General features: G+C 39.7%; 1 long non-coding RNA gene across 1 annotated transcript in view; it reads left to right on the top strand.

The window, feature by feature from the left end:
* The window catches only part of LOC104149415 (uncharacterized), a 36,034-nt gene extending 24,309 nt beyond the window's left edge, over positions 1–11,725 (top strand). The window contains exons 4-5 of the long non-coding RNA XR_695329.2: positions 7,149–7,192; positions 11,349–11,725. This is a non-coding gene — a long non-coding RNA (uncharacterized lncRNA). The remainder of the gene's footprint in view (positions 1–7,148; positions 7,193–11,348) is intronic.
* The last annotated feature ends 3,283 nt before the right edge of the window (positions 11,726–15,008 follow it).

Here is a 15,008-nt window from a genome sequence, read left to right as displayed (position 1 = left end):
TCTGGGTCCTCAGCACAGGATCCGGGGGAAATCTGATATGCAGAAAGGCAAAGAACTCACAAGAAAAAATTTATCAGACTCGTTCCTTCAACGAAACAATGAAATGGTGGAAATAGATGCATTTGTTAGTTTTTTTTGTTTGTTATTTCCATGAAAAATTAAGCCTTAAATACCTCATTAATCAATGGGAGTCTGAATTTACCCCCGCTAACTTTGATCACTTATTAGAGTTAGGAGCATAGGTTTCTTAGGCTGTGCTGGTAGCTGATGCAGAGAAATACCCACTTAAAATCTGCAGAGGATCTGCAGTTTTCTGCAATCTGTGTTATTCTGCAGAAGATCCTGTTTCCTTCCATTGATTGTGGAGAGACTCTGAAGTTAGTAGCTTCCTGACCTGAGTAACACAGTTACGTAACTAGAATAAGTGGGGTAAATCCAGGTCAACCATTGTCTCACCTTCTCCTTCTCTAAAATGGGAATAATTTAATCTTTTTGTCTAACAGAACGGTTATGCATAAAAACTCAATAATCTTTGTGAAACCCATGGATGTTACAAAAGACAAGCAGCATGGAAATGCTGGGAAGAAATCAATCATTCTGTCTTCAGAGCAAAGTGTGAATATCGTACAGTAAATAAAGCTTGAGAACACTGAATGACATGGAAAAACAAAGTATTGCCTGGCTGTTCATTAATAGCGAACTGCCCATCCTGTTCTCTAAATGAGGCTGGGACCTTGCAGAAAAGTAACACACGTAGTCAAAATAAAAGAGGCAGGAGAGACAAGCTGAGATTTTATTTTCCGTAACGCTCGAATGGTTGGCTTTGTAATCATGAATTTGGTTAAAAGGTTTTTTTGGTTTTGTATGATTATTTGTATATATAAGATATATTTACTTTTTCTACAGTTATATTTATTTCATCATGAAATACCTACTGATGAGTTGTTGGGAAATATAACTGATGCAAGAATATTAATACACTAGTAAGTTAGCTATTATAGACACATGCCAACAGTGAAATGCAGGTGGCTACGTATATGGAATATAAATGGCAGCTAATGCAGCACGAGAGCACAGAGCGGCTAACTAAAATTACCTAACTGTTACAAATAGGTCTCCACAGCTATAAAGCAAGGATCTGAATCTTTTCTCATTTACACAAGTTTTATGTTTAGGGAGCTCCTAATTTACACAGATGTCAGAGAAAAGAGAATCAGCCCAATTATAGCCTGAATTTATTATGCCATCACATTAGCCAATTTAGCTATTGCAGTGATGACCACATCATTAACATCTTTTCGGGACAGCAATAACGGAGTCATTTTTATTGCTGTAATTAATAGTGATGACAATGAAACAAGCAATATATGTACTTGACTCACATGTATTGCAAGTAGGTACTGCAAATGGAAGTAACTTCTGACCTTTTTTTTTTGTTGTTGTTATTTTAAGTTACGCAAGCTCTTGGTTGCTATAGTTATTTCAGGTAATTCCAAGGCAATTAATGCTGAAATATATGTAAAAAAATATTCAAAATTATCCTCAAAATAAATTTCAGCCATAACATGAAAATCTTTCATGAGTCACAGACAAGTAACGCTGTCATCTGTCTTAGATAAAGCATCTAGCTATTAAAGATACAGTGTTCCCTAAGGAATCTCGTGATAGAATAATAGAAATATCAAAAAGAAAAAAATATCTCAAACCTTCATTTTGGGATAATCCCCAAAGAAAAAAAATCCTTCATCTGCAAAATATTATCTAGCAAAAGAGTGGATCAATTGAAGGGCTGTGCTTTTGTCTTACTCTAAAAATAAAGGAAGTTGGAGGCAGACTTCAGTGGTGATAATTTACTTTTATAACATAAATCATAGATCATCTGTGCCTTACTTCTCTTGTCTCTCACAGAAAAGAGAGACACTTTTAGGATATATTGTAAAGATTATTATTTCTCTCACAAATTGGAAGTAAATTTGCAGTTACGCAATTTAAAATAAGATAAAAAATCCATGATTTAGAGACCAGAAAAGACTTCTCAAATAGGTCATCATGCCAGTTTCCACGGCATTACAGAATTGCCCAGTACGGACCATCGTGGAAGGCAAAGCTTTATCCAGGTCAGAATTAAATAACCCAAAGGATTACTCGCCAACACACATGTGCATTCATAAACACATGCAAACCCCCAATTTAGTCAGAAGACTTGCTGATCTATCTGATCTACTAGGCAGGATATTCAGTCTGACCCTTTCAAATTACTTCCCATTCAAACAGCATCCACTGATTCCTGTCCTTAACGCTACTGTCATTTATTTCACTTTAAGAGCTTCCTCCAGCTTCCAGGAGCGGCAACCTGCTCTGATCCTTGGTCGATGTCTTTCATGCGAATGCATTGTGAAACATTACAGATATTTAATAATACCAAAAAGATGGACCTCATCCAAAGCTGATGAAGACTGACATAGCTCTGATGAAAGTCAGTTAGCTACATCGTGTTGCATGACTCAAGGCTCAGAAATGAAAACCTAGTTTTTGCAAGAAGATCTACAAAGAAGAGGATTTTTTTTAGCTGTACAGGGCCAATGCCTAATTTGATGAAATAAAGCAATCAAATTTATCTAGTGAGATTACTTCCCTAAAAACCCTGAAAGAAGCTTATAGGGCATAGTTTCTCTACATTTGTTTCCCTTTCATATCCGTTGGCAACTGATCATTTTAAAATGGAAACTCCAATATGTTTGAGAAGAAAATTTGTAAACCTCTCTGCAGTCTTTACTGTGCTTTCCTGTCAGATAAACTCTATGTATAGAAAGTATTTGGAACCACATTTCTCTAGCAAAAGAGCAGGCATTAATGGCAATGATTTGAGTAGCACCGAGCTACTAACTGGAATTTGGAGGGGGAAGCAAAGCTACCATCCCTATTTATAGGAAAATTCCATTCTAAGCATAAATGTCTCTTACATTTTTAAACTATTTTATCACTTTTTTTCAGACTTTGCCTTTTACTATCCTGGCGTAACTTTTTGCAGCAGAGGGGAGTTTATTCACATCTTTTTTGACGGAACAGAAACCATCTGGATTTGGTTAAGAATTTGTTAGGATGCCCACAAAGCAGAGAGGAGTGTTGCAATTGCAGCTCCGTGTAAAACCTTTCCTCTGGTCTGAAACGCCTTACCTCTGTGGCTGTCAGACAATTTGTGCTCTCTGAAAATCTGTGCCTGCTGTTTTGATTTACTTATTTTGTTTTTTTCTTCCGTCAGAAAAGGTGAGCCAAACAAAACTGCTGAGGAAAGAGATAGGAAGAGCAAGGTCATAGTACAAGGCCAATGAAAAAAATCAATGCCTTTAAATAGATCAGGAAAAAATAATTAGGCATTTCCAGAGAGCTAATTAAAATTAATACAAATTTGCACAAAATATGTGAAAAAGATCACTGTTTTAGGTGCCGGGTTTCAAAATTCCCTGTTTATCAGCTAGGCCTGTGCTCACCATCTCCTTTCCAATCTACCAAACTGCCTCCCTAAGAGGTTTGGCATAGCATAATGCTTTAAAATGTACATAATGTTTTATCTATATATGATTTAAATGAAATTATGTCCATCACAAATGATCCAGCTGCTATAACAGGGTTTTATGTTTGTCATAAATTTTTAACATGTAAGAAAATGAATCAAAATGTACCTCCCCTATGGTCATTAAATAATAACTCTACATTGTCTATCATACTTAGGTATCCTATTTTAAAACTTTATGAAGAAAAGGGATGTAATTAGGTTGATGGATATTTTTGATGAGGGAATAGTAATGTCTTTTTCAATGATAATGCAAAAGGATGAAATTCCATCTAGTCATTTTGCTGACTTTATTACTCAGGCACTACACGAATGCAGTTTTGGGGAATGAACTGAAGGAGACTCAACTGAGTATTTTTTGGGGGGAAAAAAGGTGATTAATATAGTGGCGAGAGGTAAAGGCACATCTGATGTGCAGAACCTCAAACACTTCCCCATGTTGGGGTGAAGAGAAATGTAAGCAGAGTTTGCAAAAAAAGGACTGAAATGTATAAATTGTCTCTCTCCTTGTACTAACCACCCCAAAGATCTGTTTTTTAATGGTTTCAAGGAATAGGATTTGAGGGCAGTGTATCACTACTGTCTGGTTATCCTTTAAGTGCTATACAATAGATTGCAATGAGGTGGACTCATCTAATCTAACGTTGACACCTAAATGTTGCAGAGGGTTGGAGGGCCACACATCCTTAAATTTCTTTGAAAACCCATTGAATTTCCATGACCCTCGAATATGCCATTTGCAAAACAGGGAAATACTCCTTTATTTTCAGTGTGATAACTTCATGACTGCTTCTAAGGTGCCCTAATGTAGAACTGTGGGGCCTCATTAGAAAATGTAGGTGGAGCTTGCGGGGTTAGAAAGAGCAAGGTAGACACCATGCCACCTTTCTGGGAAGTTATATGCTTCCCACGAGGTTCAGAATCAAATCCATTGCCCATCCTCAGCGGACAGATGGTGAAGGAATTCACTGGGTGTCTTTCTCTATTTGCAAAGGCATTTATACCTGTGAAAGCTGGGGATTAAATGCAGCTGTTCTCCATCAAGAGTGTTTTATACATGGAAGCACCGATAGAAAAGGTATCTCAATTTGCTGAGCAATGGAGGATCCAGCCAGTTAAGTGTACATTGAGTTCCTAATAAACCGAACCCTTTCTTTGCTCAGGTGTGTTTTTATCTGTAGAGGTGGGAGTGAAGAACCGAGTCAAAAAATACAAGTTTTTTTATGCTTTAAGTAACGCAGTTATTTGATTTTCACACAGTTTACGCATTGTTCCAAATTAAATAGAAAGAATAAATAGGATCAGTTATGTGCAGAAGAAGGCACAAACGACCAGGCCTCAAAAATAATCTTTCTCCACTGAAATTAGCAGGAGATTTTCTGCCATCATTGTTGTTCAGTCACCTGAAACTTTTGAAATTCTCACCCTGAAAGTGAGAGAGGCTTGGGCAATATCAATTTTTTTAAAGACATATCTAAGTGACTAAACATAGGACTGATCTAGTGTTTAAAAACTTGAGATGCAAGTCTAAGCAGGCCATCAGAGCTCTCTTTGTAGTCAGTGAAGACAGATAGGCCTCTAGGAGACATTTCAGCTTAAAGCAGGTAACCAAGATCAGATGAATCACCGTTTATATGTATATATATATATATATGCATATATATTTAAATATTGTTATAAATGGAATACAGATGTATTAGAAAATTGTACTTCTTTCTCAGCATGAGAGCATTGCTGTCTTTCTCAGCATGAAGGTAACTGAAAAGTCTCACTCAAAGCCATCGGACATTTTTTGTATGTCTGCTTCATTTATTTAAAAAATGGAGGAAAAATTATACTAAATAGGTACGAAATGAAATTTAAGGAGGTAATGTCCTGAAGAGCAAAAATGTGTAACTTGAGACCCTAGGCAAATTTTTATTCTTAGGGGCAGAAGAAAGTAAAATAGGAATATGTGTGTATCCATTGAACACCTACTCAGCTACCCTAAAACTATAGAATCCATGCTGGAATTATATACAATACGCAGTGCATTGCCGTTTGTAGGGTTATTACTATGATAGCTTTGAAAACCAAGGTTAATTTTTATTTTGCAGTTTTTTAAAGGTCAGGTTGCCTGTTACACAAATCAAAGAGTTGTTTTTAGACAATCATTTTTTTCTCAAGGCAGGATTGCGAAGTTTATTAATTAACTAACTAATTATAGTTAATAGATTATTTGGATGTTCATAGTTAAAGCTGATATTGCAAGAAAGTTTCTCAGAAATTCTCCTGTAAATTAAGAACTCCAGTGAAGAAACATCACCTTACCACTACAAGCTGGATACACTCTGACGGTACGAACGGATATAATTATTTTAACTCTACAGAAGTTGTCCCTTTGAAGTCGTCATGATTAGCAAAGAAAATGATAAGTTTAATCACAAAGCGTTGAGACAATATACCTAAAACAACAGGTTGTATGTGGACTCTTTATGATGTATAAATGTCATATGGTTTCCATATGAGAGCAGTTGTGACCTCACCCCAATTGGAGACTCTTTTAGGGCCATATCCTTGAGCTTGATTAAATGAATGTGGTATTTTTGTGGAAAGAGAGCTTAAGCCTGCCCTAAGCTGGCAGCCGGAAGTGCACTGACAAGGCAGTCCTTGGTGTGCATCCACTGTGACCGATTTAAGCCCCAATTCCTCTTCCTTATGAAGTTTCTTCTGGTATGGCCAAGACTGACAACATAACTTCACAACACATACTAGATGACCCATCATTCAGCAGCTTGTATGAGGTCTCCATTTTTTATGATCCACAGAGGGTGAAAATCTTCTATAAAACATACCTACCAAACATGGCCGTTTACCAAAAATGAGGTCCTTATTTCAGTATCAGCCATGCTAGCACATTCACATTAACACGGGTGGGTAACAGTAGATCCCAGGAACCCTTCCTAGCTAAATAAAAGCTGTAGTTTGTGGTCAGGAATTACTGAGTTTAAAAGCTGCTGGCAAGTTATTCTTGATGAAGTTTTAGCATATACAGACTGAATAACCAAACATCAGGGTTTATACAACCACAGTTTGTCCTCGTGCCTCAAATAACTTGGGATTGACCAACTGGTCAATATTTTGAGGTCTCAAAATATGAAACTCCATGGAAAAAAGGGGTAGCAGAGAGGGGCTCAGTTCCAGCCAAAGCAGAAATTCATCAGCTCTCCTTTCTGATCAGCCTCGTGGCTCAACCACTTGAGTTTCTGAGGGTTCACTCAGCACCATCGGAGAGCGAAGGACCTTTGTGCGGCTGGTGGCTGGGAGCAATGGCAGGGAGTGAGGGACTCTGGGAATGCGTGAGGACCTTGGAGGTACTGCAAAAAAGGTGAAGGTATACTGCAATGTCTCCACAGAGAAGTGGAGAGAGATGGGACACAAAATTGTGGGGAATCAGGCCTCATTAGTGTCACTGCACAAAGAATAGCTTGTTTTACCTTGAGAGAGACGCTGAGAGAAAAATGCTTCAGCTTTGTAGTGCAGGATTATTAGCAACGTCCTAAAATATACCAATTTGTCCAATTTTTATTTTCAGTTCCACTGATGTGCTTCGTGGACCTATTTCTAATTTGCAGTGGGGTAAGTAATAGCCGAATCTAAACTTCTCTGAGATCATGAGGAAAAAAGAGGTTTTTTCCCTGCATTTTTCTTATCCAATAGATTCTAATTATGACCCTTGACTACTTTGTAATGAAGTCCATGCAATTCTCCAGAGCAACCTGACCAGTGTAATAACATTGGGCTTTAATTTATATGTATTTTCTTTGGAGAACAGAATTGCTTTGGGGATTTTGTTACCCTTCTGCCATCAACTTTTTATATATAAGCATGTACAATTAAAAGTTTAAACAAAACCTGCATTTAATATTTTGAAAGCATTTTGGAACTCATTCTTTTAATGATAAACAGCTGAAAATGGGAAAATCCATGATGATTTAACTGGGACACAATTTGAAAAGAAAGAAAAAAATCAAAGTCGAACTATGTTATGTAAATTCACAATGCATATGTCTTTCAGCTAGACTTTGGCGTGCTAGCTCACTGACTTTGAATTTGAGAAGCTGCATTGGAGTTTCAAGCCTTTGGGGAACTTGTCTATATCTGAAAATAGTGTATTTTTCATAACAATATTCAAAACGGCACTTTACTCTTATATACCATAAAGCATTATATATTGCTGCCAATACCTGAACTAATTACTCCTCACTATACTCCTGTGCAACAGGACACTGTTTTTTGACAACATTTCCTCTCATCTTAATGTACCAAACAGAACTACTGGGAAAAACATCAGAAGGCATTATTCAGCTGAAATAATTGATTATAAAAAGAGGAAGCAGATATCAGCATTTCTCTTCCTTTCATTATCCATTTTTCTGTGCCAACATTCAATAAGATTAAAAATATTTCCTTTAAACCCAAAAGAAGTGAAAAAAACAAACAGATAAAAGTCATATTTTCTTGATAACTACATAAAATTGTTTTTGATTCCTTGGTTCAGGAATTAAGAATTTCAGTGAGTTTGTCCAATTTTTAATTTTGACTAGTTCACCTTTAACTGGAGATCCCAAGGATTCCTCTCTGCGGATTCCTTTCTGCTTTAGGCTGTGCTCTGACACAGTTGCAGCAGTAGCACAGATGACTATTACCACCTTGGGAACATTTTTATTCCAAACAAACATTCAGTGAAACAAATTAGAAGGAATTAAACTGAAAATTTATGAAAATTGCAAAGGACCCTTCCCTGACATGAGGAACAGGCTCAGTCTAATTCCTCACTTAACATTTCTTATTAGGCTTCGCTGTGCGTCTCTAGCATGTGTCAAGTGTGAAGAGAGGAGATTTACAATTTGGGACTGCAAGTGTAAACCATAAGCCTCGCTAGATCCTTGAATGTACTTGTGATTAAAGCACTAAATTGGATGCTCTGGCAACCCACGTTTGACTTCCAGGTCCATCATTAATTTTCAGTCACTCACTGATTAACTCAGTTCTCAGGTCATCTGTAAGGACTAAATAAGTTCCCCTCAACATTTACGTCCTGGAAAATCTCCTGGCACCCATTTTTCACTGCAGAGTTCCCAGCACGGCTGGCAGTGTCTGTGCCATCCCCAAAGCTGCCATCACCTCGGCAGGGCTCAGCACATCGTTGACAGTCTCAAGGTCAGTCTGTCCAAGACCTATCAACCAGGTCTTCCTTCATTTCATGTCTCTCGGGGCCTCATGTGATGGACACGCTCAGAAGGTACATGACGCACAGTGATGAAGATGAATTTCTGCACAAAACAGAGCAGTCAGGCGTTTTGCTGTGACACCACAGCAGGAGGAGGGAGTGACACCTGCCTTCACAGAGGATGCAGAAGGACGTGCAAGACTCAAGGCAGAGAACAAGGGAGAACTTGAGTCATGTGGGTCACATCCTGGAGCGGGAAACCCCTAGTTCCTGCTCCAGGGCCTGTTTAAGCATTTTGCCCAAAATGTGCTTGCTGTAACATAAAGACAGATGCTGGATCAGGAACCAAAACCAAGGATCCCTCATCACCCAGCTGAACTACCCACAGCTCTCTGCCATGGCCTCTGTCTCTCTGAACTCATATATTCTTCTGCTCATTAAGTTACATTACCAGCAGGTACCAGAGACGCGGATCCCGTGGGACCCTGCTGTGCTGGGGGACAGTAGGTGGGCCCAGAGGGATTATTTCACATTCAGCTCTTGCATTTAGCGACTTCAGTTTGCTTTAGCTATTACTTGATGCAGTGCTTTTGTAAAGTTTGGGGTATTGTGCGGATGCAGAGAGAAAGTTTTCTCTCACCAAGGAAATGTTTTCAATATCCTGCCATTATTATCTGAAATGATTCAGAGAGAAAAGCTTGTCTCACCCCTGCTTCATAACAACTTTGATGCTGAAGAAGGGACTTGTTGAAAATACCTAATTAAAGAGAGCAGAAAAGGGCAATGAATGAATTATCCCTCTAGTTTTATGAAGTCAAAAAATAATCAGTTCCAAATTGGGAAGTTCTCTTTTGTATAATTTTATAATTATAGTGGAGACTTACAGCAGCCTGCCCCTGGCATCAACTTTGTCTGCTATTTCATCACTTACACTTTAACGCTGTCTTTTCCTTTCTGTGCTAAGCAGGCAGGGATATTTCTTAATTTGGAAGACAGTCAGCATAAGTTGGTAAGAGGGCAGCAGCGAAGTTTTCAGAACTAGTAAGTATCTATGCATTGTCTAGGCGCTATGGTGCCTGAATGATACTTTCGAGCTCTTTGCTTTGGAACGGATGTTTTTGTGTGGTTTTACTAAGCAACTCAACCCAAAGGACAAAGGTGGCTTCAGAGGAGCTATTATGCTCTGTTCCAGTGTAAAAAGTCTTTTTGCCTCCGTGTTGGCTGCATGTGCAAGTGCACAAACACACATACAAAACACCTGCATGAGACTGCGTGGCTCCTCTTCCAACCTTCAGTCAGCTTTGCTCCCTTCCCCGTGTTGATCTCCAGCCTCAGATCCCTACCTTATAATTACAGGTTTCAACATTTGGACCTCAAATCCACGTCTCCTTGGCCAACTGTTCACACTCAGCGCAGTACCTACTGCCTCCCTCCAACACGAGTGCTAGGCTCTTGGTGTCCTGGACTTGACTCTGCCCCCAGCACAAAAAGGGCAAGTCTTGACTCTGTGTGAGGCCATTTGGAGCAGAGATGGCTGGAGAAGTGAGATCTGATGCTAATTGCAGACAAAAGTCACTGCCGGTCCTATAGTGCTCACTGTCTATATATAGGTGCTTACTGCAGAGGAGGGAAGGATGTTCCCGCAGAAAGCTGAGAGTTGCCACTGCATGCCACTTTGAAGTATCTTATACACCACTCATCTTTGGTACTAATCTGAGTTAATAACTAAGTGATTTACAAGGTCTTATTAATATGACAGACTAAAGTGACTGACAGAGCTGTTACAGTCAAATTAAACATTTAACTTTTTGGCAAATAGCTAACCAGGACTGTATACACTAAGCAGCAGAAACATCTTCTAAAGAGGTATAGTTGGATGCTACCGGTACTGCTCTGTCAAAAATCTCTCTGTAGATCTCTCGCATTTCTGCAGTGCAGTGGACCATATGTTGATCCAGAAGGACTGCACCAAGTTGTGCCGCTGGAATAAATTATAAATATTTAAAAAATTAGTGAACGTATACCAGATGCATTAATCCAACTGTGAAACAGTTCTGTCCTGTAAACAAAGCTCACTTTTTATCATTAAATGACCATAAAATGGATTTAAATCATCAGCCAAAAGCAATTCAGAAAATAACTCTCATTTTCGAAGTGTGCTCACCAAATGAGATGCTTTGCCCATACACACAACCAGGTTAAGCAGGGGCAAATATGTATGAGCTGAATGTTATTTGTATTATGGTAAAACTTGGAGCTGTTTTGAGATCAAGACCCCTTTATTTGAATAACAAGAAAGTCTCCACCTTGGAGAATTTACAGATCAAACAGATAAGTTTTCAAAAAAGAAAAAAAAAAAAAGGGAATGTCTTTTGAATCGGGGAAAGCAGCTGCATTGAAAATATGGAGTGACCTTTGCATGGTTCACAGTTGTCTGGCAGGAGAGCTGGGAATGCAGTTCCAAGGCTCCTAAATTTCCAATCCAGTATCCTGTCATCCAGAACATAAATATTAGTATTACTACCATACCAGCAATCTATTATTACCATTTGTTTATTGCAGCGCACAGACTGTGAAAGGGACTTTCCAAAGAAATTTGTACAGTGGAATTTTGGTCCTGAAGCAAAGCCGCAGGCAGAGGCAAAAGGTCTGTCTCCCGTGCGACCCCGCTCGCTCCTCCGCCGGTCCTCCTCCACAGTCATTCTGTGGGAAGCAGATGGGATAAGGGTGAGATGGTTTAATCAGACACTCAAATAATTGGTCTACACTACCAGTCCAAATGTTTTAAAAAATCTCAATTAGTTACATCCAAAAAAAAAAATCACTTTTTAAATTACGACCATGTCTGAATTCTTTGAACTTGTCATGCGCTGACATGCTTGCCACATGCTCAGCTAGGAGTTATTTGTGTGTTCATTCTTTTCTACCATGAGGTCCAGAAAACGATTATATAAATGTAAGCTAAATTCAGATTCAAGGACCTAAAGTTTAATGAAAGATAATAAAATATTGTCAATATTGTCATATAACTAGGAAAAATGGCACTGCTGAAACTTCTGGGGTGGTATTTAGCATGCTCACTGAGACAGTTGGGTGTTGAAATGCACTTTTCTATATGTGAGCTAGCTGTTTCAGCTCTCATTACAGTCTCTGGACATCTGTTTAATGCAGTCAGTGGATACTGGAAAGCTGTTCAGCCGTGCGCTATGAATGTCTGCTTTGGGGTGAAGCGAATTGGTTTCTAGACGCTGTATTGACTAGACCTCCGTTAAAGCAGGAGGTTAGACACCTAGCAGGTGCATAGACACCTGAATGGCGACAGGCAGTGTTAGACATCTTTATCCATAAACTTAATCCCACCTCACCTGCCAAAACGTACTCCAAGCTGTGCACATAACTCACCCGCACAAGTATGGGGAAGGGGAAATTGATAACGATGGGAAATTGAGATGTTCAGAGGTGATCAAGACGGCCTAAGTCATTTGCAAAATCAAAACATACATAGTTTCTACCATTTCTTCTAATTCCTAGTATCACTGAGGAACGACTGTGGAAATGGGGAATGTGTTGTGTTTAATCTGGTTTGAGCTTTATCAACAGCAGGCTTAATTAAGATCCGGCGACGGAGTCCCTCACTGGAAGCGATATAGCAGTCAGAAGGAGCACAGTTTGGCACTCCTGAATGAATGTGTCAATCTGGCGCCTTCCTGTGCACAACAGAAACACGTTTATCCTGGAGATAACTGAGTGGTAATAAAATGGAGCCCAATATGCTTTGAAGGGTGCTTTCTGGAGTCAAAACATATTTGTTTTATTACTGTTTGTAAAGAATTATGAAAATCTACAGAAATGGTGCTAAAATAGTTGTGCATTTTGTAGGGATTAGTGATTAATTTTGAACTTCCTGGCTCTTCCCTGTTAGGCATCATTTTAAACATACATTTAAGTGATTAATTAATTACCATAATCTCAGCATCCATACATCACTTTGCTATGCGTTGATCTGATCAATTTTACGCTCTGAAGTAAATTACACCTATTCCTAAACAACACTTTTAATACGTGTTAAGAATAAGGGACTGACACTATTCCAATTTTTACTTCTACATACTAATTATATTTGTTCAGCTCGAGTTTGAATGGCTGTCTATGATTAAAAGATGAATTACTCCCGGATATTTTGGGGGCGGGATGGGAGGGAAGGGAGTGGGAACAAAGGGGAGTTACAAAAGGAGAATCTGATAAACAGCGAGACTAAATTCCCCGCGTCTTTTCAAAGGGCTGAACCCAGAAGGTGTCTTGCTGGACCAGACGGAGCTCAACGGGTAGCATGGGTTCCTGCCTGCTGCATTTGGTGTTGCTGCGCAGACAGAAGAAGCAGGCACCATCCACCGAATAATGACACCAGCGGATGAATTTAGCAAGCAGAGAAACTGTGGCTGCTTCGAAGCGACAGGGCGGACACAGCTCCTTTCTCGCACTTAACCCAGCGTTTCCATCTCTTCCTCTCTGCAGCTGGCTGAGCAGACACGCTCCCGAGTTTCCTTCCAGGTGCTTTCCTTATGAGCTCTGCCGTGACCAAGAAACGCTCACACTGCTGGTCGAGCCCGCAGCTCTGCTCTAACGGGCTCCTGAGATGGCCAGCTGACCCCAGCACTCCTGCAATTTCTTATGCCCAGCATGTCCAGAGCTGAGCAGCCAACAGAGGTTAAAACCAGAATAGTAGAAAGATTTGTGAATACTGCCGGACAAAACGCAAAATCCAAAAAAAAAAAACAAAAAAAAAACAAACCCCACAGGTCAGCCTTGACTTTACATTTGAAATCAGGAGAATCCTTAAGCACGGGAATCTTGCAGAATATGTCTCAGTCCTGGAATGAAAATAGTGGCTGATTTTATATGGGTTACAGCGCCAGTACTGGTTTTCTATAAATAACTCACAGTTGTCATTTGAATTACAGTCTTCTGCAAATAAGGGGGCTGCAGGCATACCCAGAAGCCTGTTAACAAGGAGATGACAAGCTTCAGGCATCTAATTGCTTTAGCTCATCACCAGTAAGACACTAGCAGCCCTACAGCTAATCTAACCAGCAATTGACTGGAAATTGAATGTAGACCGGGAGAGCTATATCACTGACTTCAAAAGCCTGTCCACTTCCAAAAAGAAACCTCAACCCTCTGTCTATCTGTTCAGCCAGCTGCTATGCAAGAAAGCCAATAGCTTTTATGAATTTTCTTAGCACTTTTTCCTTAGCACCTGATGTCTGCAGAGAGCAGTCCAAGTATATGAAGCTAATTGCATTTCCAAATGTGATGCAGTCACAGATAATTAAAAAATCTTCTAAAACCAAAGCAAAACCATCCCCAGAGCTCAGCCTCCAATTTGGTGAAGCAGAATAAGGTAACAGGACCATGGATGTATAATCTAATGTTTTGCTGTGTTATAGTGGCTCTAGCAAGGTGCACTGCATAACCGCTGAGGTTATGTAACTGTGTCATGCAGGATTGACATTTCAAGGCATGTGCTCTTTTTTTGTGCTCCTTTCTTTTTTTTTTTTTTTCAGAGGAGCTCTCTAAAACATTATCCTGAAGCTACGGATCTTAAGAACTGATTTAATCTTTCTTCTTGCCCAGATGCGTTAGAGATTCTGTGAAGCCAAAAAGGGGAGGACATGGGACAAGGAGAAAGGGCAAATAACTTTCTTATTTTCATGTACTGATGGAGGAGAGCCAAGTCCACAACTTCAGCCCTGTCTGTTGTCAGGCCTTGTTACTACCCTGCTGGGTTTTCTCCCCACCAGTGTGCCCTGCCCAGCGGAGCTGGTAGGGCAGGGAAGGAAGGCAAAGACAACTCTGCAGAGGGAGGTTGTGTGCCTGTTCCCCACCAAACCGTGGGAGCCAGCCTGCTTCTGCTTCCCCTGCAACTGGGAAACCACGGAGGAGTTACAATGCTTATGCACATATCCAGTTCTAGTTCTGTGTTTAACATAGTTCCATCACTTAGGAGGTCAAACCCATGCGCAGACTTCCTGGTGTGCCATGGATGTTGTGGTTTGCAAAATGAGAGCCAGGAATCCTGGTGAAAGCAAGTAACATGAGATGCTTTATGACGGGTTTTTCACATGGCCTAAAGAAACCATTCTTTTGTTTCGGATATCTTGACAGGCTGGGAACTCCATAATGCGGATGCAAATTTAATTTAGGTGCCTCCAGGGCTAGGCA

The sequence above is a fragment of the Struthio camelus genome, chromosome 1 (assembly GCF_040807025.1).
Source record: "Struthio camelus isolate bStrCam1 chromosome 1, bStrCam1.hap1, whole genome shotgun sequence".
NCBI lineage: Eukaryota > Metazoa > Chordata > Aves > Struthioniformes > Struthionidae > Struthio > Struthio camelus.
This window is presented reverse-complemented; position numbering and strand designations above follow the sequence as displayed.